The sequence below is a fragment of the Stenella coeruleoalba genome (genome assembly GCF_951394435.1).
Source record: "Stenella coeruleoalba genome assembly, contig: scaffold_99, whole genome shotgun sequence".
Lineage (NCBI taxonomy): Eukaryota > Metazoa > Chordata > Mammalia > Artiodactyla > Delphinidae > Stenella > Stenella coeruleoalba.
This window is the reverse complement of record NW_027646214.1, coordinates 804,668-830,606: the sequence shown is the minus strand read 5'-3', so window position 1 is coordinate 830,606 and position 25,939 is coordinate 804,668. Positions and strand designations below refer to the sequence as shown.

Below are 25,939 nucleotides of genomic sequence, written 5' to 3'. Positions count from 1 at the left end.
GTACCTGAATCTACTCATTATGCTGCTACGGGCCTGATGACATAGATTTCATTGCTGAGTGATACTGCATTGCACGTAAGTACCACAAGTTCTTTATGCATTTTTCACTTTCTGTGATATTGAACTTGTACGGTAAACGAGGTTCTTGTAAACAGAGGCGTCCCAAACTTTGGGGTGGCTGTGTCTTTTTGATTTTAATTTCCCTAAGCTATAGGACCATAAGTGGAAGTGCCCTAGGCTCTGTTGCTTTGTTTTTTAGATGTTTCAGGAAAGACCATACACTTCTCCCGAGTGTCTGTTGGCAATTTACATCCCGCCCATCAGCATAACAAGGCTCCCAGTTCTCCATGGCCTGTCCTGCCTTTCTGGATTTTAAACTTTTTTCAGATGGCCCTTTTGACCGGGGGGAAGTGAGACTTCATTGTAGTGCAGATTTCCTTTGCAAGTTTGCTTGGTTGGCCAAAAAGGGCGTATGCGTTTTTTCCTGAATATATTCAGGAAAAAACGCATACGCCCTTTTTGGCCAAGTGCATCATTGTGGACGTTCTGCCTCTTTTCCTATGCTTTCAATGCAATTCCAGTCTACCTCCTGAAATCGGTTTCCTGCAATTCTGCCCCGCTTTCAAGTCCTCTTGGCAGCCTTACTTCAGTCTATTTTTGGACGATAGCTGTCATTTATAACTCGACAGGTTTGTGAATTACAGTGCCCCTGAGCTCCTTTCTTCAACTCGCTTTCTTTTGAGCTGGCCGCAGCACCGCAGGATGGCTTCAGGCCCTAATCTGGATCCGGCACGGCACGCTGAGCCTTTGGTTAATTCCTCTTCCTGGTGGGAAATGAGAGTTAAATTTCCCATCCAGACACCTCCAGCTAGTCTCTCATTGGTTCTCGCTATTCCTGTTCATCTTCCACAGAAATTGCAAACTGGGCCACACAGGAGGTTAAAGGGACTGACTCTCCAAGTCGGGAGAGTGTTAGTAAAGCGTCTGGAATGTTGCACCCGAGTACCAGGGTACGAAAACTGAGACATATTTGAACACGTCTCCCGATCAAATGGTTGATCATACTCTGGGTTCCACATGCATGTTTTAGCTGAAGGAAGAATACCTTAAACCTGGAGAGTTAAGACCCGTGTAATGGGTACCATGCAATATGACTTCAAAGGGTCTTCATTTGCTCACCGAACCTCTCCAATCCTATCACTGCTGCGTTTATGCCCCTGTACACATGCTTGATTCTCTTTCGGAGACATAGCAATCCATAGGTTTTAAGATACTTACTAGTCAGGTACATTCTTAGGCGTTTAATATGCGGTGTTGAGTCCATTTCGTTGAGCAAGGAGTAGCTCTTGTCTATTCCATATTTGGCTTAAGGAACTTTATCTGTGCTCATTTCAATCTCTGGTTTTATGCAGCACCCCAACTCACCTTTCCCCTTAAGCAAGCATAAGTTGGTTTTCTAAATTTGAGACCCTGCTCTGTTTTGGAATGCAGTTCCTGTGTAGCCAAGTTTACATTCCATGTATTAGTGATATCTTATGATGTTTCTTTTTCTGTGTGACTTATTTCAGTTAGAATCATCGTACCTGAATCTACTCATTATGCTGCTACGGGCCTGATGACATAGATTTCATTGCTGAGTGATACTGCATTGCACGTAAGTACCACAAGTTCTTTATGCATTTTTCACTTTCTGTGATATTGAACTTGTACGGTAAACGAGGTTCTTGTAAACAGAGGCGTCCCAAATTTTGGGGTGGCTGTGTCTTTTTGATTTTAATTTCCCTAAGCTATAGGACCATAAGTGGAAGTGCCCTAGGCTCTGTTGCTTTGTTTTTTAGATGTTTCAGGAAAGACCATACACTTCTCCCGAGTGTCTGTTGGCAATTTACATCCCGCCCATCAGCATAACAAGGCTCCCAGTTCTCCATGGCCTGTCCTGCCTTTCTGGATTTTAAACTTTTTTCAGATGGCCCTTTTGACCGGGGGGAAGTGAGACTTCATTGTAGTGCAGATTTCCTTTGCAAGTTTGCTTGGTTGGCCAAAAAGGGCGTATGCGTTTTTTCCTGAATATATTCAGGAAAAAACGCATACGCCCTTTTTGGCCAAGTGCATCATTGTGGACGTTCTGCCTCTTTTCCTATGCTTTCAATGCAATTCCAGTCTACCTCCTGAAATCGGTTTCCTGCAATTCTGCCCCGCTTTCAAGTCCTCTTGGCAGCCTTACTTCAGTCTATTTTTGGACGATAGCTGTCATTTATAACTCGACAGGTTTGTGAATTACAGTGCCCCTGAGCTCCTTTCTTCAACTCGCTTTCTTTTGAGCTGGCCGCAGCACCGCAGGATGGCTTCAGGCCCTAATCTGGATCCGGCACGGCACGCTGAGCCTTTGGTTAATTCCTCTTCCTGGTGGGAAATGAGAGTTAAATTTCCCATCCAGACACCTCCAGCTAGTCTCTCATTGGTTCTCGCTATTCCTGTTCATCTTCCACAGAAATTGCAAACTGGGCCACACAGGAGGTTAAAGGGACTGACTCTCCAAGTCGGGAGAGTGTTAGTAAAGCGTCTGGAATGTTGCACCCGAGTACCAGGGTACGAAAACTGAGACATATTTGAACACGTCTCCCGATCAAATGGTTGATCATACTCTGGGTTCCACATGCATGTTTTAGCTGAAGGAAGAATACCTTAAACCTGGAGAGTTAAGACCCGTGTAATGGGTACCATGCAATATGACTTCAAAGGGTCTTCATTTGCTCACCGAACCTCTCCAATCCTATCACTGCTGCGTTTATGCCCCTGTACACATGCTTGATTCTCTTTCAGAGACATAGCAATCCATAGGTTTTAAGATACTTACTAGTCAGGTACATTCTTATGCGTTTAATATGGGGTGTTGAGTCCATTTCGTTGAGCAAGGAGTAGCTCTTGTGTATTCCATATTTGGCTTAAGGAACTTTATCTGTGCTCATTTCAATCTCTGGTTTTATGCAGCACCCCAACTCACCTTTCCCCTTAAGCAAGCATAAATTGGTTTTCTAAATTTGAGACCCTGTTCTGTTCTGTAATTCAGTTCTTGTGTAGCCAAGTTTACATTCCGTGTATTACTGATATCTTATGATGTTTCTTTTTCTGTGTGACTTATTTCAGTTAGAATCATCATACCTGAATCCACTCATTGTGCTGCTAAGGGCCTGATGACACAGATTTCATTGCTGAGTGATATTGCTTTGTAAGTAAATACCACAACTTCTTTATCCATTTTTCACTTTCTGCGATGTTGAACTTGTACTGTAAACGAGGTTCTTGTAAACAGAGCCGTTCCAAACTTTGGGGTGGCTGTGTCTTTTTGATTTTAAATTCCCTAAGCTATAGGACCATAAGTGGAAGTGCCCTAGGCTCTGTTGCTTTGTTTTTTAGATGTTTCAGGAAACACCATACACTTCTCCCGAGTGTCTTTTGGCAATTTACATCCCGCCCATCAGCATAACAAGGCTCCCAGTTCTCCATGGCCTGTCCTGCCTTTCTGGATTTTACACTTTTTTCAGATGGCCCTTTTGACCGGGGGGAAGTGAGACTTCATTGTAGTGCAGATTTCCTTTGCAAGTTTGCTTGGTTGGCCAGAAAGGGCGTATGCGTTTTTTCCTGAATATATTCAGGAAAAAACGCATACGCCCTTTTTGGCCAAGTGCATCATTGTGGACGTTCTGCCTCTTTTCCTATGCTTTCAATGCAATTCCAGTCTACCTCCTGAAATCGGTTTCCTGCAATTCTGCCCCGCTTTCAAGTCCTCTTGGCAGCCTTACTTCAGTCTATTTTTGGACGATAGCTGTCATTTATAACTCTGCAGGTTTGTGAATTACAGTGCCCCTGAGCTCCTTTCTTCAACTCGCTTTCTTGTGACCTGGCCGCAACACCGCAGGATGGCTTCAGGCCCTAATCTGGTTCCGGCCCGGCATGCTGAGCCTTTGATTAATTCCTCTTCCTGGTGGGAAATGAGAGTTAAATTTGCCCGTTCAGACACCTCCAGCTAGCCTCTCATTGGTTCTCGCTATTCCTGTTCATCTTCTGCAGAAATTGCAAAGTGGGCCAAACAGGAGGTTAAAGGGACTGACTCTCCAAGTCGGGAGAGTGTTAGTAAAGCGTTTGGAATGTTGCACCCGAGTACCAGGGGAGGAAAACTGAGACATATTTGAACACGTCTCCCGTTCACATGGTTGATCATACTCTGGGTTCAACATGCATGTTTTAGCTGAAGGAAGAATACCTTAAACCTGGAGAGTTGAGACCCGTGTAATGGGTACCATGCAATATGACTTCAAAGGGTCTTCATTTGCTCACCGAACCTCTCCAATCCTATCACTGCTGCGTTTATGCCCCTGTACACAAGCTTGATTCTCTTTTGGAGACATAGCAATCCATAGGTTTTAAGATACTTACTAGTCAGGTACATTCTTAGGCGTTTAATATGGGGTGTTGAGTCCATTTCGTTGAGCAAGGAGTAGCTCTTGTCTATTCCATATTTGGCTTAAGGAACTTTATCTGTGCTCATTTCAATCTCTGGTTTTATGCAGCACCCCAACTCACCTTTCCCCTTAAGCAAGCATAAGTTAGTTTTCTAAATTTGAGACCCTGTTCTGTTTTGGAATGCAGTTCCTGGGTAGCCAAGTTTACATTCCGTGTATTAGTGATATCTTATGATGTTTCTTTTTCTGTGTGACTTATTTCAGTTAGAATCATCGTACCTGAATCCACTCATTATGCTGCTACGGGCCTGATGACATAGATTTCATTGCTGATTGATACTGCATTGTACGTAAGTACCACAATTTCTTTATCCATTTTTCACTTTCTGCGATGTTGAACTTGTACTGTAAACGAGGTTCTTGTAAACAGAGGCGTCCCAAACTTTGGGGTGGCTGTGTCTTTTTGATTTTAATTTCCCTAAGCTATAGGACCATAAGTGGCATTGCCCTAGGCTCTGTTGTTTTGTTTTTTAGATGTTTCAGGAAACACCATACACTTCTCCCGAGTGTCTGTTGGCAATTTACATCCCGCCCATCAGCATAACAAGGCTCCCAGTTCTCCATGGCCTGTCCTGCCTTTCTGGATTTTACACTTTTTTCAGATGGCCCTTTTGACCGGGGGGAAGTGAGACTTCATTGTAGTGCAGATTTCCTTTGCAAGCTTGCTTGGTTGGCCAAAAAGGGCGTATGCGTTTTTTCCTGAATATATTCAGGAAAAAACGCATACGCCCTTTTTGGCCAAGTGCATCATTGTGGACGTTCTGCCTCTTTTCCTATGCTTTCAATGCAATTCCAGTCTACCTCCTGAAATCGGTTTCCTGCAATTCTGCCCCACTTTCAAGTCCTCTTGGCAGCCTTACTTCAGTCTATTTTTGGACGATAGCTGTCATTTATAACTCTGCAGGTTTGTGAATTACAGTGCCCCTGAGCTCCTTTCTTCAACTCGCTTTCTTGTGACCTGGCCGCAACACCGCAGGATGGCTTCAGGCCCTAATCTGGTTCTGGCACGGCATGCTGAGCCTTTGGTTAATTCCTCTTCCTGGTGGGAAATGAGAGTTAAATTTGCCCGTTCAGACACCTCCAGCTAGTCTCTCATTGGTTCTCGCTATTCCTGTTCATCTTCCGCAGAAATTGAAAACTGGGCCAAACAGGAGGTTAAAGGGACTGACTCTCCAAGTGGGGAGAGTGTTAGTAAAGCGTCTGGAATGTTGCACCCGAGTACCAGGGTACGAAAACTGAGACATATTTGAACACGTCTCCCGATCACATGGTTGATCATACTCTAGGTTCCACATGCATGTTTTAGCTGAAGGAAGAATACCTTAAACCTGGGTAGGTGAAACCCGTGGAATGGGTACCATGCAATATGACTTCAAAGGGTCTTCATTTGCTCACCGAACATCTCCAAACCTATCACTGCTGCGTTTATGCCCCTGTACACATGCTTGATTCTCTTTCGGAGACATTGCAATCCATAGGTTTTAAGATACTTACTAGTCAGGTACATTCTTAGGCGTTTAATATGCAGTGTTGAGTCCATTTCGTTGAGCAAGGTGTAGCTCTTGTCTATTCCATATTTGGCTTAAGGAACTTTATCTTTGCTCATTTCAATCTCTGGTTTTATGCAGCACCGCAACTCACCTTTACCCTTAAGCAAGCATAAGTTGGTTTTCTAAATTTGAGACCCTGTTCTGTTCTGTAATTCAGTTCCTGTGTAGCCAAGTTTACATTCCGTGTATTACTGATATCTTATGATGTTTCTTTTACTGTGTGACTTATTTCAGTTAGAATCATCATACCTGAATCCACTCATTGTGCTGCTAAGGGCCTGATGACACAGATTTCATTGCTGAGTGATATTGCTTTGTAAGTAAATGCCACAACTTCTTTATCCATTTTTCACTTTCTGCGATGTTGAACTTGTACTGTAAACGAGGTTCTTGTTAACAGAGGCGTCCCAAACATTGGGGTGTCTGTGTCTTTTTTAATTTAATTTCCCTAAGCTATAAGACCATAAGTGGAAGTGCCCTAGGCTCTGTTGCTTTGTTTTTTAGATGTTTCAGGAAAGACCATACACTTCTCCCGAGTGTCTGTTGGCAATTTACATCCCGCCCATCAGCATAACAAGGCTCCCAGTTCTCCATGGCCTGTCCTGCCTTTCTGGATTTTACACTTTTTTCAGATGGCCCTTTTGACCGGGGGGAAGTGAGACTTCATTGTAGTGCAGATTTCCTTTGCAAGCTTGCTTGGTTGGCCAAAAAGGGCGTATGCGTTTTTTCCTGAATATATTCAGGAAAAAACGCATACGCCCTTTTTGGCCAAGTGCATCATTGTGGACGTTCTGCCTCTTTTCCTATGCTTTCAATGCAATTCCAGTCTACCTCCTGAAATCGGTTTCCTGCAATTCTGCCCCGCTTTCAAGTCCTCTTGGCAGCCTTACTTCAGTCTATTTTTGGACGATAGCTGTCATTTATAACTCTGCAGGTTTGTGAATTACAGTGCCCCTGAGCTCCTTTCTTCAACTCGCTTTCTTTTGAGCTGGCCGCAACACCGCAGGATGGCTTCAGGCCCTAATCTGGTTCCGGCACGGCACGCTGAGCCTTTGGTTAATTCCTCTTCCTGGTGGGAAATGAGAGTTAAATTTGCCCGTCCAGACACCTCCAGCTAGTCTCTCATTGGTTCTCACTATTCCTGTTCATCTTCCGCAGAAATTGCAAACTGGGCCAAACAGGAGGTTAAAGGGACTGACTCTCCAAGTCGGGAGAGTGTTAGTAAAGCGTCTGGAATGTTGCACCCGAGTACCAGGGTACGAAAACTGAGACATATTTGAACACGTCTCCCGATCACATGGTTGATCATACTCTGGGTTCCACATGCATGTTTTAGCTGAAGGAAGAATACCTAAAACCTGGGTAGTTGAAACCCGTGGAATGGGTACCATGCAATATGACTTCAAAGGGTCTTCATTTGCTCACCGAACCTCTCCAATCCTATCACTGCTGCGTTTATGCCCCTGTACACATGCTTGATTCTCTTTCGGAGACATAGCAATCCATAGGTTTTAAGATACTTACTAGTCAGGTACATTCTTAGGCGTTTAATATGCGGTGTTGAGTCCATTTCGTTGAGCAAGGAGTAGCTCTTGTGTATTCCATATTTGGCTTAAGGAACTTTATCTGTGCTCATTTCAATCTCTGGTTTTATGCAGCACCCCAACTCACCTTTCCCCTTAAGCAAGCATAAGTTGGTTTTCTAAATTTGAGACCCTGTTCTGTTCTGTAATTCAGTTCCTGTGTAGCCAAGTTTACATTCCGTGTATTACTGATATCTTATGATGTTTCTTTTTCTGTGTGACTTATTTCAGTTAGAATCATCAGACCTGAATCCACTCATTGTGCTGCTAAGGGCCTGATGACACAGATTTCATTGCTGAGTGATATTGCTTTGTAAGTAAATACCACAACTTCTTTATCCATTTTTCACTTTCTGCGATGTTGAACTTGTACTGTAAAGGAGGTTCTTGTAAACAGAGCCGTTCCAAACTTTGGGGTGGCTGTGTCTTTTTGATTTTAATTTACCTAAGCTATAGGACCATAAGTGGAAGTGCCCTAGGTTCTGTTGCTTTGTTTTTTAGATGTTTCAGGAAACACCATACACTTCTCCCGAGTGTCTGTTGGCAATTTACATCCCGCCCATCAGCATAACAAGGCTCCCAGTTCTCCATGGCCTGTCCTGCCTTTCTGGATTTTACACTTTTCTCAGATGGCCCTTTTGACCGGGGGGAAGTGAGACTTCATTGTAGTGCAGATTTCCTTTGCAAGCTTGCTTGGTTGGCCAAAAAGGGCGTATGCGTTTTTTCCTGAATATATTCAGGAAAAAACGCATACGCCCTTTTTGGCCAAGTGCATCATTGTGGACGTTCTGCCTCTTTTCCTATGCTTTCAATGCAATTCCAGTCTACCTCCTGAAATCGGTTTCCTGCAATTCTGCCCCGCTTTCAAGTCCTCTTGGCAGCCTTACTTCAGTCTATTTTTGGACGATAGCTGTCATTTATAACTCTGCAGGTTTGTGAATTACAGTGCCCCTGAGCTCCTTTCTTCAACTCGCTTTCTTGTGAGCTGGCCGCAACACCGCATGATGGCTTCAGGCCCTAATCTGGTTCCGGCACGGCACGCTGAGCCTTTGGTTAATTCCTCTTCCTGGTGGGAAATGAGAGTTAAATTTGCCTGTCCAGACACCTCCAGCTAGTCTCTCATTGGTTCTCGCTATTCCTGTTTATCTTCCGCAGAAATTGCAAACTGGGCCAAACAGGAGGTTAAAGGGACTGACTCTCCAAGTCGGGAGAGTGTTAGTAAAGCGTCTGGAATGTTGCACCCGAGTACCAGGGTACGAAAACTGAGACATATTTGAACACGTCTCCCGATCACATGGTTGATCATACTCTAGGTTCCACATGCATGTTTTAGCTGAAGGAAGAATACCTTAAACCTGGGTAGTTGAAACCCGTGGAATGGGTACCATGCAATATGACTTCAAAGGGTGTTCATTTGCTCACCAAACCTCTCCAATCCTATCACTGCTGCGTTTATGCCCCTGTACACATGCTTGATTCTCTTTCGGAGACATAGCAATCCATAGGTTTTAAGATACTTACAAGTCAGGTACATTCTTAGGCGTTTAATATGGGGTGTTGAGTCCATTTCGTTGAGCAAGGAGTAGCTCTTGTCTATTCCATATTTGGCTTAAGGAACTTTATCTGTGCTCATTTCAATCTCTGGTTTTATGCAGCACCCCAACTCACCTTTCCCCTTAAGCAAGCATAAGTTGGTTTTCTAAATTTGAGACCCTGTTCTGTTCTGTAATTCAGTTCCTGTGTAGCCAAGTTTACATTCCATGTATTACTGATATCTTATGATGTTTCTTTTTCTGTGTGAGTTATTTCAGTTAGAATCATCATACCTGAATCCACTCATTGTGCTGCTAAGGGCCTGATGACACAGATTTCATTGCTGAGTGATATTGCTTTGTAAGTAAATACCACAACTTCTTTATCCATTTTTCACTTTCTACAATGTTGAACTTGTACTGTAAACGAGGTTCTTGTAAACAGAGGCGTCCCAAACGTTGGGGTGGCTGTGTCTTTTTGATTTTAATTTCCCTAAGCTATAGGACCATAAGTGGCAGTGTCCTAGGCTCTGTTGCATTGTTTTTTAGATGTTTCAGGAAACACCATACACTTCTCCCGAGTGTCTGTTGGCAATTTACATCCCGCCCTTCAGAATAACAAGGCTCCCAGTTCTCCATGGCCTGTCCTGCCTTTCTGGATTTTACACTTTTTTCAGATGGCCCTTTTGACCGGGGGGAAGTGAGACTTCATTGTAGTGCAGATTTCCTTTGCAAGCTTGCTTGGTTGGCCAAAAAGGGCGTATGCGTTTTTTCCTGAATATATTCAGGAAAAAACGCATACGCCCTTTTTGGCCAAGTGCATCATTGTGGACGTTCTGCCTCTTTTCCTATGCTTTCAATGCAATTCCAGTCTACCTCCTGAAATCGGTTTCCTGCAATTCTGCCCCGCTTTCAAGTCCTCTTGGCAGCCTTACTTCAGTCTATTTTTGGACGATAGCTGTCATTTATAACTCTGCAGGTTTGTGAATTACAGTGCCCCTGAGCTCCTTTCTTCAACTCGCTTTCTTGTGAGCTGGCCGCAACACCGCAGGATGGCTTCAGGTCCTAATCTGGTTCTGGCACGGCACGCTTAGCCTTTGGTTAATTCCTCTTCCTGGTGGGAAATGAGAGTTAAATTTGCCCGTCCAGACACCTCCAGCTAGTCTCTCATTGGTTCTCGCTATTCCTGTTCATCTTCCGCAGAAATTGCAAACTGGGCCAAACAGGAGGTTAAAGGGACTGACTCTCCAAGTGGGGAGAGTGTTAGTAAAGCGTCTGGAATGTTGCACCCGAGTACCAGGGTACGAAAACTGAGAAATATTTGAACACGTCTCCCGATCACATGGTTGATCATACTCTAGGTTCCACATGCATGTTTTAGCTGAAGGAAGAATACCTTAAACCTGGGTAGTTGAAACCCGTGGAATGGGTACCATGCAATATGACCTCAAAGGGTCTTCATTTGCTCACCAAACCTCTCCAATCCTATCACTGCTGCGTTTATGCCCCTGTACACATGCTTGATTCTCTTTCGGAGACATAGAAATCCATAGGTTTTAAGATACTTACTAGTCAGGTACATTCTTAGGCGTTTAATATGCGGTGTTGAGTCCATTTCGTTGAGCAAGGAGTAGCTCTTGTCTATTCCATATTTGGCTTAAGGAACTTTATCTGTGCTCATTTCAATCTCTGGTTTTATGCAGCACCACAACTCACCTTTCCCCTTAAGCAAGCATAAGTTGGTTTTCTAAATTTGAGACCCTGTTCTGTTCTGTAATTCAGTTCCTGTGTAGCCAAGTTTACATTCCGTGTATTAGTGATATCTTATGATGTTTCTTTTTCTGTGTGACTTATTTCAGTTAGAAACATCGTACCTGAATCCACTCATTAAGCTGCTACGGGCCTGATGACAAAGATTTCATTGCTGAGTGATACTGCATTGTACGTAAGTACCACAACTTCTTTATCCATTTTTCACTTTCTGCGATATTGAACTTTTACAGTAAACGAGGTTCTTGTAAACAGAGGAGTCCCAAACTTTTGGGTGGCTGTGTCTTTTTGATTTTAATTTCCCTAAGCTATAGGACCATAAGTGAAAGTGCCCTAGGCTCTGTTGCTTTGTTTTTTAGATGTTTCAGGAAACACCATACACTTCTCAGGAGTGTCTGTTGACAATTTACATCCCGCCCATCAGCATAACAAAGCTCCCAGTTCTCCATGGCCTGTCCTGCCTTTCTGGATTTTACACATTTTTCAGATGGCCCTTTTGACCGGGGGGAAGTGAGACTTCTTTGTAGTGCAGATTTCCTTTGCAAGCTTGCTTGGTTGGCCAAAAAGGGCGTATGCATTTTTTCCTGAATATATTCAGGAAAAAACGCATACGCCCTTTTTGGCCAAGTGCATCATTGTGGACGTTCTGCCTCTTTTCCTATGCTTTCAATGCAATTCCAGTCTACCTCCTGAAATCGGTTTCCTGCAATTCTGCCCTGCTTTCAAGTCCTCTTGGTAGCTTTACTTCAGTCTATTTTTGGACGATAGCTGTCATTTATAACTCTGCAGGTTTGTGAATTACAGTGCCCCTGAGCTCCTTTCTTCAACTCGCTTTCTTTTGAGCTGGCCGCAACACCGCAGGATGGCTTCAGGCCCTAATCTGGTTCTGGCACGGCACGCTGAGCCTTTGGTTAATTCCTCTTCCTGGTGGGAAATGAGAGTTAAATTTGCCCGTCCAGACACCTCCAGCTAGTCTCTCATTGGTTCTCGCTATTCCTGTTCATCTTCCGCAGAAATTGCAAACTGGGCCAAACAGGAGGTTAAAGGGACTGACTCTCCAAGTCGGGAGAGTGTTAGTAAAGCGTCTGGAATGTTGCACCCGAGTACCAGGGTACGAAAACTGAGACATATTTGAACACATCTCCCGATCACATGGTTGATCATACTCTAGGTTCCACATGCATGTTTTAGCTGAAGGAAGAATACCTTAAACCTGGGTAGTTGAAACCCGTGGAATGGGTAGCATGCAATATGACTTCAAAGGGTCTTCATTTGCTCACCGAACCTCTCCAATCCTATCACTGCTGCGTTTATGCCCCTGTACACATGCTTGATTCTCTTTCGGAGACATAGCAATCCATAGGTTTTAAGATACTTACTAGTCAGGTACATTCTTAGGCGTTTAATATGCGGTGTTGAGTCCATTTCGTTGAGCAAGGAGTAGCTCTTGTCTATTCCATATTTGACTTAAGGAACTTTATCTGTGCTCATTTCAATCTCTGGTTTTATGCAGCACCCCACCTCACCTTTACCTTTAAGCAAGAATAAGTTGGTTTTCTAAATTTGAGACCCTGTTCTGTTCTGTAATTCAGTTCCTGTGTAGCCAAGTTTCCATTCCGTGTATTAGTGATATCTTATGATGTTTCTTTTTCTGTGTGACTTATTTCAGTTAGAATCATCAGACCTGAATCCACTCATTGTGCTGCTAAGGGCCTGATGACATAGATTTCATTGCTGAGTGATATTGCTTTGTAAGTAAATACCACAACTTCTTTATCCATTTTTCACTTTCTGCGATGTTGAACTTGTACTGTAAACGAGGTTCTTGTAAACAGAGCCGTTTGAAACTTTGGGGTGGCTGTGTCTTTTAGATTTTAAATTCCCTAAGCTATAGGACCATAAGTGGAAGTGCCCTAGGCTCTGTTGCTTTGTTTTTTAGATGTTTCAGTTAACACCATACACTTCTCCCGAGTGGTTCTTGGCAATTTACATCCCGCCCTTCAGAATAACAAGGCTCCCAGTACTCCATGGCCTGTCCTGCCTTTCTGGATTTTACACTTTTTTCAGATGGCCCTTTTGACCGGGGGGAAGTGAGACTTCATTGTAGTGCAGATTTCCTTTGCAAGCTTGCTTGGTTGGCCAAAAAGGGCGTATGCGTTTTTTCCTGAATATATTCAGGAAAAAACGCATACGCCCTTTTTGGCCAAGTGCATCATTGTGGACGTTCTGCCTCTTTTCCTATGCTTTCAATGCAATTCCAGTCTACCTCCTGAAATCGGTTTCCTGCAATTCTGCCCTGCTTTCAAGTCCTCTTGGCAGCCTTACTTCAGTCTATTTTTGGACGATAGCTGTCATTTATAACTCTGCAGGTTTGTGAATTACAGTGCCCCTGAGCTCCTTTCTTCAACTCGCTTTCTTTTGAGCTGGCCGCAACACCGCAGGATGGCTTCAGGCCCTAATCTGGTTCCGGCACGGCACGCTGAGCCTTTGGTTAATTCCTCTTCCTGGTGGGAAATGAGAGTTAAATTTGCCCGTCCAGACACCTCCAGCTAGTCTCTCATTGGTTCTCACTATTCCTGTTCATCTTCCGCAGAAATTGCAAACTGGGCCAAACAGGAGGTTAAAGGGACTGACTCTCCAAGTGGGGAGAGTGTTAGTAAAGCGTCTGGAATGTTGCACCCGAGTACCAGGGTACGAAAACTGAGACATATTTGAACACATCTCCCTTTCACATGGTTGATCATACTCTGGGTTCCACATGCATGTTTTAGCTGAAGGAAGAATACCTAAAACCTGGGTAGTTGAAACCCGTGGAATGGGTACCATGCAATATGACTTCAAAGGGTCTTCATTTGCTCACCAAACCTCTCCAATGCTATCACTGCTGCGTTTATGCCCCTGTACACATGCTTGACTCTCTTTCGGAGACATAGCAATCCATAGGTTTTAAGATAGTTACTAGTCAGGTACATTCTTAGGCGTTTAATATGCGGTGTTGAGTCCATTTCGTTGAGTAAGGAGTAGCTCTTGTGTATTCCATATTTGGCTTAAGGAACTTTATCTGTGCTCATTTCAATCTCTGGTTTTATGCAGCACCCCAACTCACCTTTCCCCTTAAGCAAGCATAAGTTGGTTTTCTAAATTTGAGACCCTGTTCTGTTCTGTAATTCAGTTCCTGTGTAGCCAAGTTTACATTCCATGTATTACTGATATCTTATGATGTTTCTTTTTCTGTGTGACTTATTTCAGTTAGAATCATCATACCTGAATCCACTCATTGTGCTGCTAAGGGCCTGATGACACAGATTTCATTGCTGAGTGATATTGCTTTGTAAGTAAATACCACAACTTCTTTATCCATTTTTCACTTTCTACAATGTTGAACTTGTACTGTAAACGAGGTTCTTGTAAACAGAGGCGTCCCAAACTTTGGGGTGGCTGTGTCTTTTTGATTTTAATTTCCCTAAGCTATAGGACCATAAGTGGCAGTGTCCTAGGCTCTGTTGCATTGTTTTTTAGATGTTTCAGGAAACACCATACACTTCTCCCGAGTGTCTGTTGGCAATTTACATCCCGCCCATCAGCATATCAAGGCTCCCAGTTCTCCATGGCCTGTCCTGCCTTTCTGGATTTTACACTTTTTTCAGATGGCCCTTTTGACCGGGGGGAAGTGAGACTTCATTGTAGTGCAGATTTCCTTTGCAAGCTTGCTTGGTTGGCCAAAAAGGGCGTATGCGTTTTTTCCTGAATATATTCAGGAAAAAACGCATACGCCCTTTTTGGCCAAGTGCATCATTGTGGACGTTCTGCCTCTTTTCCTATGCTTTCAATGCAATTCCAGTCAACCTCCTGAAATCGGTTTCCTGCAATTCTGCCCCGCTTTCAAGTCCTCTTGGCAGCCTTACTTCAGTCTATTTTTGGACGATAGCTGTCATTTATAACTCTGCAGGTTTGTGAATTACAGTGCCCCTGAGCTCCTTTCTTCAACTCACTTTCTTGTGAGCTGGCCGCAACACCGCAGGATGGCTTCAGGCCCTAATCTGGTTCTGGCACGGCACGCTGAGCCTTTGGTTAATACCTCTTCCTGGTGGGAAATGAGAGTTAAATTTCCCGTCCAGACACCTCCAGCTAGTCTCTCATTGGTTCTCGCTATTCCTGGTCATCTTCCGCAGAAATTGCAAACTGGGCCAAACAGGAGGTTAAAGGGACTGACTCTCCAAGTCGGGAGAGTGTTAGTAAAGCGTCTGGAATGTTGCACCCGAGTACCAGGGTACGAAAACTGAGACATATTTGAACACGTCTCCCGATCACATGGTTGATCATACTCTAGGTTCCACATGCATGTTTTAGCTGAAGGAAGAATACCTTAAACCTGGGTAGTTGAAACCCGTGGAATGGGTACCATGCAATATGACTTCAAAGGGTCTTCGTTTGCTCACCGAACCTCTCCAATCATATCACTGCTGCGTTTATGCCCCTGTACACACGCTTGATTCTCTTTTGGAGACATAGAAATCCATAGGTTTTAAGATACTTACTAGTCAGTTACATTCTTAGGCGTTTAATATGGGGTGTTGAGTCCATTTCGTTGAGCAAGGAGTAGCTCTTGTCTATTCCATATTTGGCTTAAGGAACTTTATCTGTGCTCATTTCAATCTCTGGTTTTATGCAGCACCCCAACTCACCTTTCCCCTTAAGCAAGCATAAGTTGGTTTTCTGAATTTGAGACCCTGTACTGTTTTGGAATTCAGTTCCTGTGTAGCCAAGTTTACATTCCGTGTATTAGTGATATCTTATGATGTTTCTTTTTCTGTGTGACTTATTTCAGTTAGAATCATCAAACCTGAATCCACTCATTGTTCTGCTAAGGGCCTGATGACATAGATTTCATTGCTGAGTGATATTGCTTTGTACGTAAGTACCACAAGTTCTTTATCCATTTTTCACTTTCTGTGATATTGAACTTGTACGGTAAACGAGGTTCTTGTAAACAGAGGCGTCCCAAATTTTGGGGTGGCTGTGTCTTTTTGATTTTAATTTCCCTAAGCTATAGGACCATAAGTGGAAGTGCCCTAGGCTCTGTTGCTTTGTTTTTTAGATGTTTCAGGAAACACCATACACTTCTCCCGAGTGTCTGTTGGCAATTTACATCCCGCCCATCAGCATAACAAGGCTCCCAGTTCTCCAGGGCCTGTCCTGCCTTTCAGGATTTTACACTTTTTTCAGATGGCCCTTTTGACCGGGGGGAAGTGAGACTTCATTGTACTGCAGACTTCTTTGCAAGCTTGCTTGGTTGGCCAAAAAGGGCGTATGCGTTTTTTCCTGAATATATTCAGGAAAAAACGCATACGCCCTTTTTGGCCAAGTGCATCATTGTGGACGTTCTGCCTCTTTTCCTATGCTTTCAATGCAATTCCAGTCTACCTCCTGAAATCGGTTTCCTGCAATTCTGCCCCGCTTTCAAGTCCTCTTGGCAGCCTTACTTCAGTCTATTTTTGGACGATAGCTGTCATTTATAACTCTGCAGGTTTGTGAATTACAGTGCCCCTGAGCTCCTTTCTTCAACTCGCTTTCTTGTGAGCTGTCCGCAACACCGCAGGATGGCTTCAGGCCCTAATCTGGTTCTGGCACGGCACGCTGAGCCTTTGGTTAATTCCTCTTCCTGGTGGGAAATGAGAGTTAAATTTGCCCGTCCAGACACCTCCAGCTAGTCTCTCTTTGGTTCTCACTATTCCTGTTCATCTTCCGCAGAAATTGCAAACTGGGCCAAACAGGAGGTTTAAGGCGCTGACTCTCCAAGTGGGGAGAGTGTTAGTAAAGCATCTGGAATGTTGCACCCGAGTACCAGGGGAAGAAAACTGAGACATATTTGAACACGTCTCCCGTTCACACGGTTGATCATACTCTGGGTTCCACATGCATGTTTTAGCTGAAGGAAGAATACCTGAAACCTGCAGAGTTGAGACCCGTGGAATGGGTACCATGCAATATGACTTCAAAGGGTCTTCATTTGCTCACCGAACCTCTCCAATCCTATCACTGCTGCATTTATGCCCCTGTACACACGCTTGATTCTCTTTTGGAGACATAGCAATCCATAGGTTTTAAGATACTTACTAGTCAGGTACATTCTTAGGCGTTTAATATGGGGTGTCGAGTCCATTTCGTTGAGCAAGCAGTAGCTCTTGTCTATTCCATATTTGGCTTAAGGAACTTTATCTGTGCTCATTTCAATCTCTGGTTTTATGCAGCACCCCAACTCACCTTTCCCCTTAAGCAAGCATAAGTTGGCTTTCTAAATTTGAGACCCTGTTCTGTTCTGTAATTCAGTCCTGTGTAGCCAAGTTTCCATTCCGTGTATTACTGATATCTTATGATGTTTCTTTTTCTGTGTGACTTATTTCAGTTAGCATCATCGTACCTGAATCCACTCATTATGCTGCCACGGGCCTGATGACATAGATTTCATTGCTGAGTGATACTGCATTGTACGTAAGTACCACAAGTTCTTTATCCATTTTTCACTTTCTGTGATATTGAACTTGTACGGTAAACGAGGTTCTTGTAAACAGAGGCGTCCCAAACTTTGGGGTGGCTGTGTCTTTTTGATTTTAATTTCCCTAAGCAATAGGACCATAAGTGGAAGTGCCCTAGGCTCTGTTGCTTTGTTTTTTAGATGTTTCAGGAAACACCATACACTTCTCCCGAGTGTCTGTTGGCAATTTACATCTCGCCCATCAGCATAACAAGTCTCCCAGTTGTCCATGGCCTGTCCTGCCTTTCTGGATTTTACACTTTTTTCAGATGGCCCTTTTGACCGGGGGGAAGTGAGACTTCATTGTAGTGCAGATTTCCTTTGCAAGCTTGCTTGGTTGGCCAAAAAGGGCGTATGCGTTTTTTCCTGAATATATTCAGGATAAAACGCATACGCCCTTTTTGGCCAAGTGCATCATTGTGGACGTTCTGCCTCTTTTCCTATGCTTTCAATGCAATTCCAGTCTACCTCCTGAAATCGGTTTCCTGCAATTCTGCCCCGCTTTCAAGTCCTCTTGGCAGCCTTACTTCAGTATATTTTTGGACGATAGCTGTCATTTATAACTCTGCAGGTTTGTGAATTACAGTGCCCCTGAGCTCCTTTCTTCAACTCACTTTCTTGTGACCTGGCCGCCACACTGCAGGATTGCTTGAGGCCCTAATCTGGTACCGGCACGGCACGCTGAGCCTTTGGTTAATTCCTCTTCCTGGTGGGAAATGAGAGTTAAATTTGCCCATCCAGACACCTCCATCTAGTCTCCCATTGGTTCTCCCTATTCCTGTTCATCTTCCGCAGAAATTGCAAACTGGGCCAAACAGGAGGTTAAAGGGACTGACTCTCCAAGTGGAGAGAGTGTTAATAAAGCATCTGGAATGTTGCACCCGAGTACCAGGGGAGGAAAACTGAGACATATTTGAACACGTCTCCCGATCACACGGTTGATCATACTCTGGGTTCCACATGCATGTTTTAGCTGAAGGAAGAATACCTGAAACCTGCAGAGTTGAGACCCGTGGAATGGGTACCATGCAATATGACTTCAAAGGGTCTTCATTTGCTCACCGAACCTCTCCAATCCTATCACTGCTGCGTTTTTGCCCCTGTACACATGCTTGATTCTCTTTCGGAGACATAGCAATCTATAGGTTTTAAGATACTTACTAGTCAGGTACATTCTTAGGCGTTTAATATGCGGTGTTGAGTCCATTTCGTTGAGCAAGGAGTAGCTCTTGTCTATTCCATATTTGGCTTAAGGAACTTTATCTGTGCTCATTTCAATCTCTGGTTTTATGCAGCACCACAACTCACCTTTCCCCTTAAGCAAGCATAAGTTGGTTTTCTAAATTTGAGATCCTGTTCTGTTCTGTAATTCAGTTCCTGTGTAGCCAAGTTTACATTCCATATATTACTGATATCTTATGATGTTTCTTTTTCTGTGTGACTTATTTCAGTTAGAATCATCATACCTGAATCCACTCATTGTGCTGCTAAGGGCCTGATGACATAGATTTCATTGCTGAGTGATATTGCTTTGTAAGTAAATACCACAACTTCTTTATCCATTTTTCACTTTCTGCGATGTTGAAATTGTACTGTAAACGAGGTTCTTGTAAACAGAGGCGTCCCAAACTTTGGGGTGGCTGTGTCTTTTTGATTTTAATTTCCCTAAGCTATAGGACCATAAGTGGAAGTGCCCTAGGCTCTGTTGCTTTGTTTTTTAGATGTTTCAGGAAACACCATACACTTCTCCCGAGTGTCTGTTGGCAATTTACATCCCGCCCATCAGCATAACAAGGCTCCCAGTTCTCCATGGCCTGTCCTGCCTTTCTGGATTTTACACATTTTTCAGATGGCCCTTTTGACCGGGGGGAAGTGAGACTTCATTGTAGTGCAGATTTCCTTTGCAAGCTTGCTTGGTTGGCCAAAAAGGGCGTATGCGTTTTTTCCTGAATATATTCAGGATAAAACGCATACGCCCTTTTTGGCCAAGTGCATCATTGTGGACGTTCTGCCTCTTTTCCTATGCTTTCAATACAATTCCAGTCTACCTCCTGAAATCGGTTTCCTGCAATTCTGCCCCGCTTTCAAGTCCTCTTGGCAGCCTTACTTCAGTCTATTTTTGGACGATAGCTGTCATTTATAACTCTGCAGGTTTGTGAATTACAGTGCCCCTGAGCTCCTTTCTTCAACTCGCTTTCTTGTGACCTGGCCGCAACACCGCAGGATGGCTTCAGGCCCTAATCTGGTTCCGGCACGGCACGCTGAGCCTTTGGTTAATTCCTCTTCCTGGTGGGAAATGAGAGTTAAATTTGCCCATCCAGACACCTCCAGCTAGCCTCTCATTGGTTCTCGCTATTCCTGTTCATCTTCCACAGAAATTGCAAACTGGGCCAAACAGGAGGTTAAAGGGACTGACTCTCCAAGTCGGGAGAGTGTTAGTAAAGCATCTGGAATGTTGCACCCGAGTACCAGGGGAGGAAAACTGAGACATATTTGAACACGTCTCCCGTTCACATGGTTGATCATACTCTGGGTTCCACATGCATGTTTTAGCTGAAGGAAGAATACCTTAAACCTGGAGAGTTGAGACCCGTGTAATGGGTACCATGCAATATGACTTCAAAGGGTCTTCATTTGCTCACCGAACCTCTCCAATCCTATCACTGCTGCGTTTATGCCACTGTACACATGCTTGATTGTCTTTAAGAGACATAGCAATCCATAGGTTTTAAGATACTTACTAGTCAGGTACATTCTTAGGCGTTTAATATGCTGTGTTGAGTCCATTTCGTTGAGCAAGGAGTAGCTCTTGTCTATTCCATATTTGGCTTAAGGAACTTTATCTGTGCTCATTTCAATCTCTGATTTTATGCAGCACCCCAACTCACCTTTCCCTTTAAGCAAGCATAAGTTGGTTTTCTAAATTTGAGACCCTGTTCTGTTCTGTAATTCAGTTCCTGTGTAGCCAAGTTTACATTCCGTGTATTACTGATATCTTATGATGTTTCTTTTTCTGTGTGACTTATTTCAGTTAGAATCATCATACCTGAATCCACTCATTGTGCTGCTAAGGGCCTTGTGACACAGATTTCATTGCTGAGTGATGTTGCTTTGTAAGTAAATACCACAACTTCTTTATCCATTTTTCACTTTCTGCGATGTTGAACTTGTACTGTAAACGAGGTTCTTGTAAACAGAGCCATTCCAAACTTTGGGGTGGCTGTGTCTTTTTGATTTTAATTTCCCTAAGCTATAGGACCATAAGTGGAAGTGCCCTAGATTCTGTTGCTTTGTTTTTTAGATGTTTCAGGAAACACCATACACTTCTCCCGAGTGGTTGTTGGCAATTTACATCCCGCCCATCAGCATAACAAGGCTCCCAGTTCTCCATGGCCTGTCCTGCCTTTCTGAATTTTACACTTTTTTCAGATGCCCCTTTTGACCGGGGGGAAGTGAGACTTCATTGTAGTGCAGATTTCCTTTGCAAGCTTGCTTGGTTGGCCAAAAAGGGCGTATGCGTTTTTTCCTGAATATATTCAGGAAAAAACGCATACGCCCTTTTTGGCCAAGTGCATCATTGTGGACGTTCTGCCTCTTTTCCTATGCTTTCAATGCAATTCCAGTCTACCTCCTGAAATCGGTTTCCTGCAATTCTGCCCCGCTTTCAAGTCCTCTTGGCAGCCTTACTTCAGTCTATTTTTGGACGATAGCTGTCATTTATAACTCTGCAGGTTTGTGAATTACAGTGCCCCTGAGCTCCTTTCTTCAACTCGCTTTCTTGTGAGCTGGCCGCAACACCGCAGGATGGCTTCAGGCCCTAATCTGGCTCCGGTACGGCACGCTGACCCTTTGGTTATTTCCTCTTCCTGGTGGGAAATGAGAGTTAAATTTGCCCGTCCAGACACCTCCAGCTAGTCTCTCATTGGTTCTCGCTATTCCTGTTCATCTTCCGCAGAAATTGCAAACTGGGCCAAACAGGAGGTTAAAGGCGCTGACTCTCCAAGTGGGGAGAGTGTTAGTAAAGCGTCTGGAATGTTGCACCCAAGTACCAGGGGAGGAAAACTGAGACATATTTGAACACGTCTCCCGATCACATGGTTGATCATACTCTGGGTTCCACATGCATGTTTTAGCTGAAGGAAGAATACCTAAAACATGGGTAGTTGAAACCCGTGGAATGGGTACCATGCAATATGACTTCAAAGGGTCTTCATTTGCTCACCGAACCTCTCCAATCCTATCACTGCTGCGTTTATGCCCCTGTACACATGCTTGATTCTCTTTCGGAGACATAGCAATCCATAGGTTTTAAGATACTTACTAGTCAGGTACATTCTTAGGCGTTTAATATGCGGTGTTGAGTCCATTTCATTGAGCAAGGAGTAGCTCTTGTCTATTCCATATTTGGCTTAAGGAACTTTATCTGTGCTCATTTCAATCTGTGGTTTTATGCAGCACCCCACCTCACCTTTACCCTTAAGCAAGCATAAGTTGGTTTTCTAAATTTGAGACCCTGTTCTGTTCTGTAATTCAGTTCCTGTGTAGCCAAGTTTACATTCCGTGTATTACTGATATCTTATGATGTTTCTTTTTCTGTGTGACTTATTTCAGTTAGAATCATCATACCTGAATCCACTCATTGTGCTGCTAAGGGCCTGATGACACAGATTTCATTGCTGAGTGATATTGCTTTGTAAGTAAATACCACAACTTCTTTATCCATTTTTCACTTTCTGCGATGTTGAACTTGTACTGTAAACGAGGTTCTTGTAAACAGAGCCATTCCAAACTTTGGGGTGGCTGTGTCTTTTTGATTTTAATTTCCCTAAGCTATAGGACCATAAGTGGAAGTGCCCTAGGTTCTGTTGCTTTGTTTTTTAGATGTTTCAGGAAACACCATACACTTCTCCCGAGTGGTTGTTGGCAATTTACATCCCGCCCATCAGCATAACAAGGCTCCCAGTTCTCCATGGCCTGTCCTGCCTTTCTGGATTTTACACTTTTTTCAGATGGCCCTTTTGACCGGGGGGAAGTGAGACTTCATTGTAGTGCAGATTTCCTTTGCAAGCTTGCTTGGTTGGCCAAAAAGGGCGTATGCGTTTTTTCCTGAATATATTCAGGAAAAAACGCATACGCCCTTTTTGGCCAAGTGCATCATTGTGGACGTTCTGCCTCTTTTCCTATGCTTTCAATGCAATTCCAGTCTACCTCCTGAAATCGGTTTCCTGCAATTCTGCCCCGCTTTCAAGTCCTCTTGGCAGCCTTACTTCAGTCTATTTTTGGACGATAGCTGTCATTTATAACTCTGCAGGTTTGTGAATTACAGTGCCCCTGAGCTCCTTTCTTCAACTCGCTTTCTTGTGAGCTGGCCGCAACACCGCAGGATGGCTTCAGGCCCTAATCTGGCTCCGGTACGGCACGCTGACCCTTTGGTTATTTCCTCTTCCTGGTGGGAAATGAGAGTTAAATTTGCCCGTCCAGACACCTCCAGCTAGTCTCTCATTGGTTCTCGCTATTCCTGTTCATCTTCCGCAGAAATTGCAAACTGGGCCAAACAGGAGGTTAAAGGCGCTGACTCTCCAAGTGGGGAGAGTGTTAGTAAAGCGTCTGGAATGTTGCACCCGAGTACCAGGGGAGGAAAACTGAGACATATTTGAACACGTCTCCCATTCACATGGTTGATCATACTTGGGTTCCACATGCATGTTTTAGCTGAAGGAAGAATACCTTAAACGTGGAGAGTTGAGACCCGTGTAATGGGTACCATGCAATATGACTTCAAAGGGTCTTCATTTGCTCACCGAACCTCTCCAATCCTATCACTGCTGCGTTTATGCCCCTGTACACATGCTTGATTCTCTTTTGGAGACATAGCAATCCATAGGTTTTACGATACTTACTAGTCAGGTACATTCTTAGGCGTTTAATATGCGGTGTTGAGTCCATTTCGTTGAGCAAGGAGTAGCTCTTGTCTATTCCATATTTGACTTAAGGAACTTTATCTGTGCTCATTTCAATCTCTGGTTTTATGCAGCACCCGACCTCGCCTTTACCCTTAAGCAAGCATAAGTTGGTTTTCTAAATTTGAGACCCTGTTCTGTTCTGTAATTCAGTTCCTGTGTAGCCAAGTTTCCATTCCGTGTATTACTGATATCTTATGATGTTTCTTTTTCTGTGTGACTTATTTCAGTTAGAATCATCATACCTGAATCCACTCATTGTTCTGCTAAGGGCCTGATGACATAGATTTCATTGCTGAGTGATATTGCTTTGTAAGTAAATACCACAACTTCTTTATCCATTTTTCACTTTCTGCGATGTTGAACTTGTACTGTAAACGAGGTTCTTGTAAACAGAGGCGTCCCAAACTTTGGGGTGGCTGTGTCTTTTTGATTTTAATTTCCCTAAGCTATAGGACCATAAGTGGCAGTGCCCTAGGCTCTGTTGCTTTGTGTTTTAGATGTTTCAGGAAACACCATACACTTCTCCCGAGTGTCTGTTGGCAATTTACATCCCGCCCATCAGCATAACAAGGCTCCCAGTTCTCCATGGCCTGTCCTGCCTTTCTGGATTTTACACTTTTTTCAGATGGCCCTTTTGACCGGGGGGAAGTGAGACTTCATTGTAGTGCAGATTTCCTTTGCAAGCTTGCTTGGTTGGCCAAAAAGGGCGTATGCGTTTTTTCCTGAATATATTCAGGAAAAAACGCATACGCCCTTTTTGGCCAAGTGCATCATTGTGGACGTTCTGCCTCTTTTCCTATGCTTTCAATGCAATTCCAGTCTACCTCCTGAAATCGGTTTCCTGCAATTCTGCCCCGCTTTCAAGTCCTCTTGGCAGCCTTACTTCAGTCTATTTTTGGACGATAGCTGTCATTTATAACTCTGCAGGTTTGTGAATTACAGTGCCCCTGAGCTCCTTTCTTCAACTCGCTTTCTTGTGAGCTGGCCGCAACACCGCAGGATGGCTTCAGGCCCTAATCTGGCTCCGGTACGGCACGCTGACCCTTTGGTTATTTCCTCTTCCTGGTGGGAAATGAGAGTTAAATTTGCCCGTCCAGACACCTCCAGCTAGTCTCTCATTGGTTCTCGCTATTCCTGTTCATCTTCCGCAGAAATTGCAAACTGGGCCAAACAGGAGGTTAAAGGCGCTGACTCTCCAAGTGGGGAGAGTGTTAGTAAAGCGTCTGGAATGTTGCACCCGAGTACCAGGGGAGGAAAACTGAGACATATTTGAACACGTCTCCCATTCACATGGTTGATCATACTTGGGTTCCACATGCATGTTTTAGCTGAAGGAAGAATACCTTAAACGTGGAGAGTTGAGACCCGTGTAATGGGTACCATGCAATATGACTTCAAAGGGTCTTCATTTGCTCACCGAACCTCTCCAATCCTATCACTGCTGCGTTTATGCCCCTGTACACATGCTTGATTCTCTTTTGGAGACATAGCAATCCATAGGTTTTACGATACTTACTAGTCAGGTACATTCTTAGGCGTTTAATATGCGGTGTTGAGTCCATTTCGTTGAGCAAGGAGTAGCTCTTGTCTATTCCATATTTGACTTAAGGAACTGTATCTGTGCTCATTTCAATCTCTGGTTTTATGCAGCACCCCACCTCGCCTTTACCCTTAAGCAAGCATAAGTTGGTTTTCTAAATTTGAGACCCTGTTCTGTTCTGTAATTCAGTTCCTGTGTAGCCAAGTTTACATTCCGTGTATTACTGATATCTTATGATGTTTCTTTTTCTGTGTGACTTATTTCAGTTAGAATCATCATACCTGAATCCACTCATTGTTCTGCTAAGGGCCTGATGACATAGATTTCATTGCTGAGTGATATTGCTTTGTAAGTAAATACCACAACTTCTTTATCCATTTTTCACTTTCTGCGATGTTGAACTTGTACTGTAAACGAGGTTCTTGTAAACAGAGGCGTCCCAAACTTTGGGGTGGCTGTGTCTTTTTGATTTTAATTTCCCTAAGCTATAGGACCATAAGTGGCAGTGCCCTAGGCTCTGTTGCTTTGTGTTTTAGATGTTTCAGGAAACACCATACACTTCTCCCGAGTGTCTGTTGGCAATTTACATCCCGCCCATCAGCATAACAAGGCTCCCAGTTCTCCATGGCCTGTCCTGCCTTTCTGGATTTTACACTTTTTTCAGATGGCCCTTTTGACCGGGGGGAAGTGAGACTTCATTGTAGTGCAGATTTCCTTTGCAAGCTTGCTTGGTTGGCCAAAAAGGGCGTATGCGTTTTTTCCTGAATATATTCAGGAAAAAACGCATACGCCCTTTTTGGCCAAGTGCATCATTGTGGACGTTCTGCCTGTTTTCCTATGCTTTCAATGCAATTCCAGTCTACCTCCTGAAATCGGTTTCCTGCAATTCTGCCCCGCTTTCAAGTCCTCTTGGCAGCCTTACTTCAGTCTATTTTTGGACGAT

At 43.8% G+C, this 25,939-nt stretch overlaps 1 long non-coding RNA gene across 1 annotated transcript in view; it reads left to right on the top strand.

Annotated features, from left to right (window-relative positions):
* Positions 1-17,393, top strand: part of LOC307181256 — a 269,172-nt gene extending 251,779 nt beyond the window's left edge. The window contains exon 3 of the long non-coding RNA XR_013826237.1: positions 17,365-17,393. This is a non-coding gene — a long non-coding RNA (uncharacterized lncRNA). The remainder of the gene's footprint in view (positions 1-17,364) is intronic.
* Positions 17,394-25,939: the final 8,546 nt, after the last annotated feature.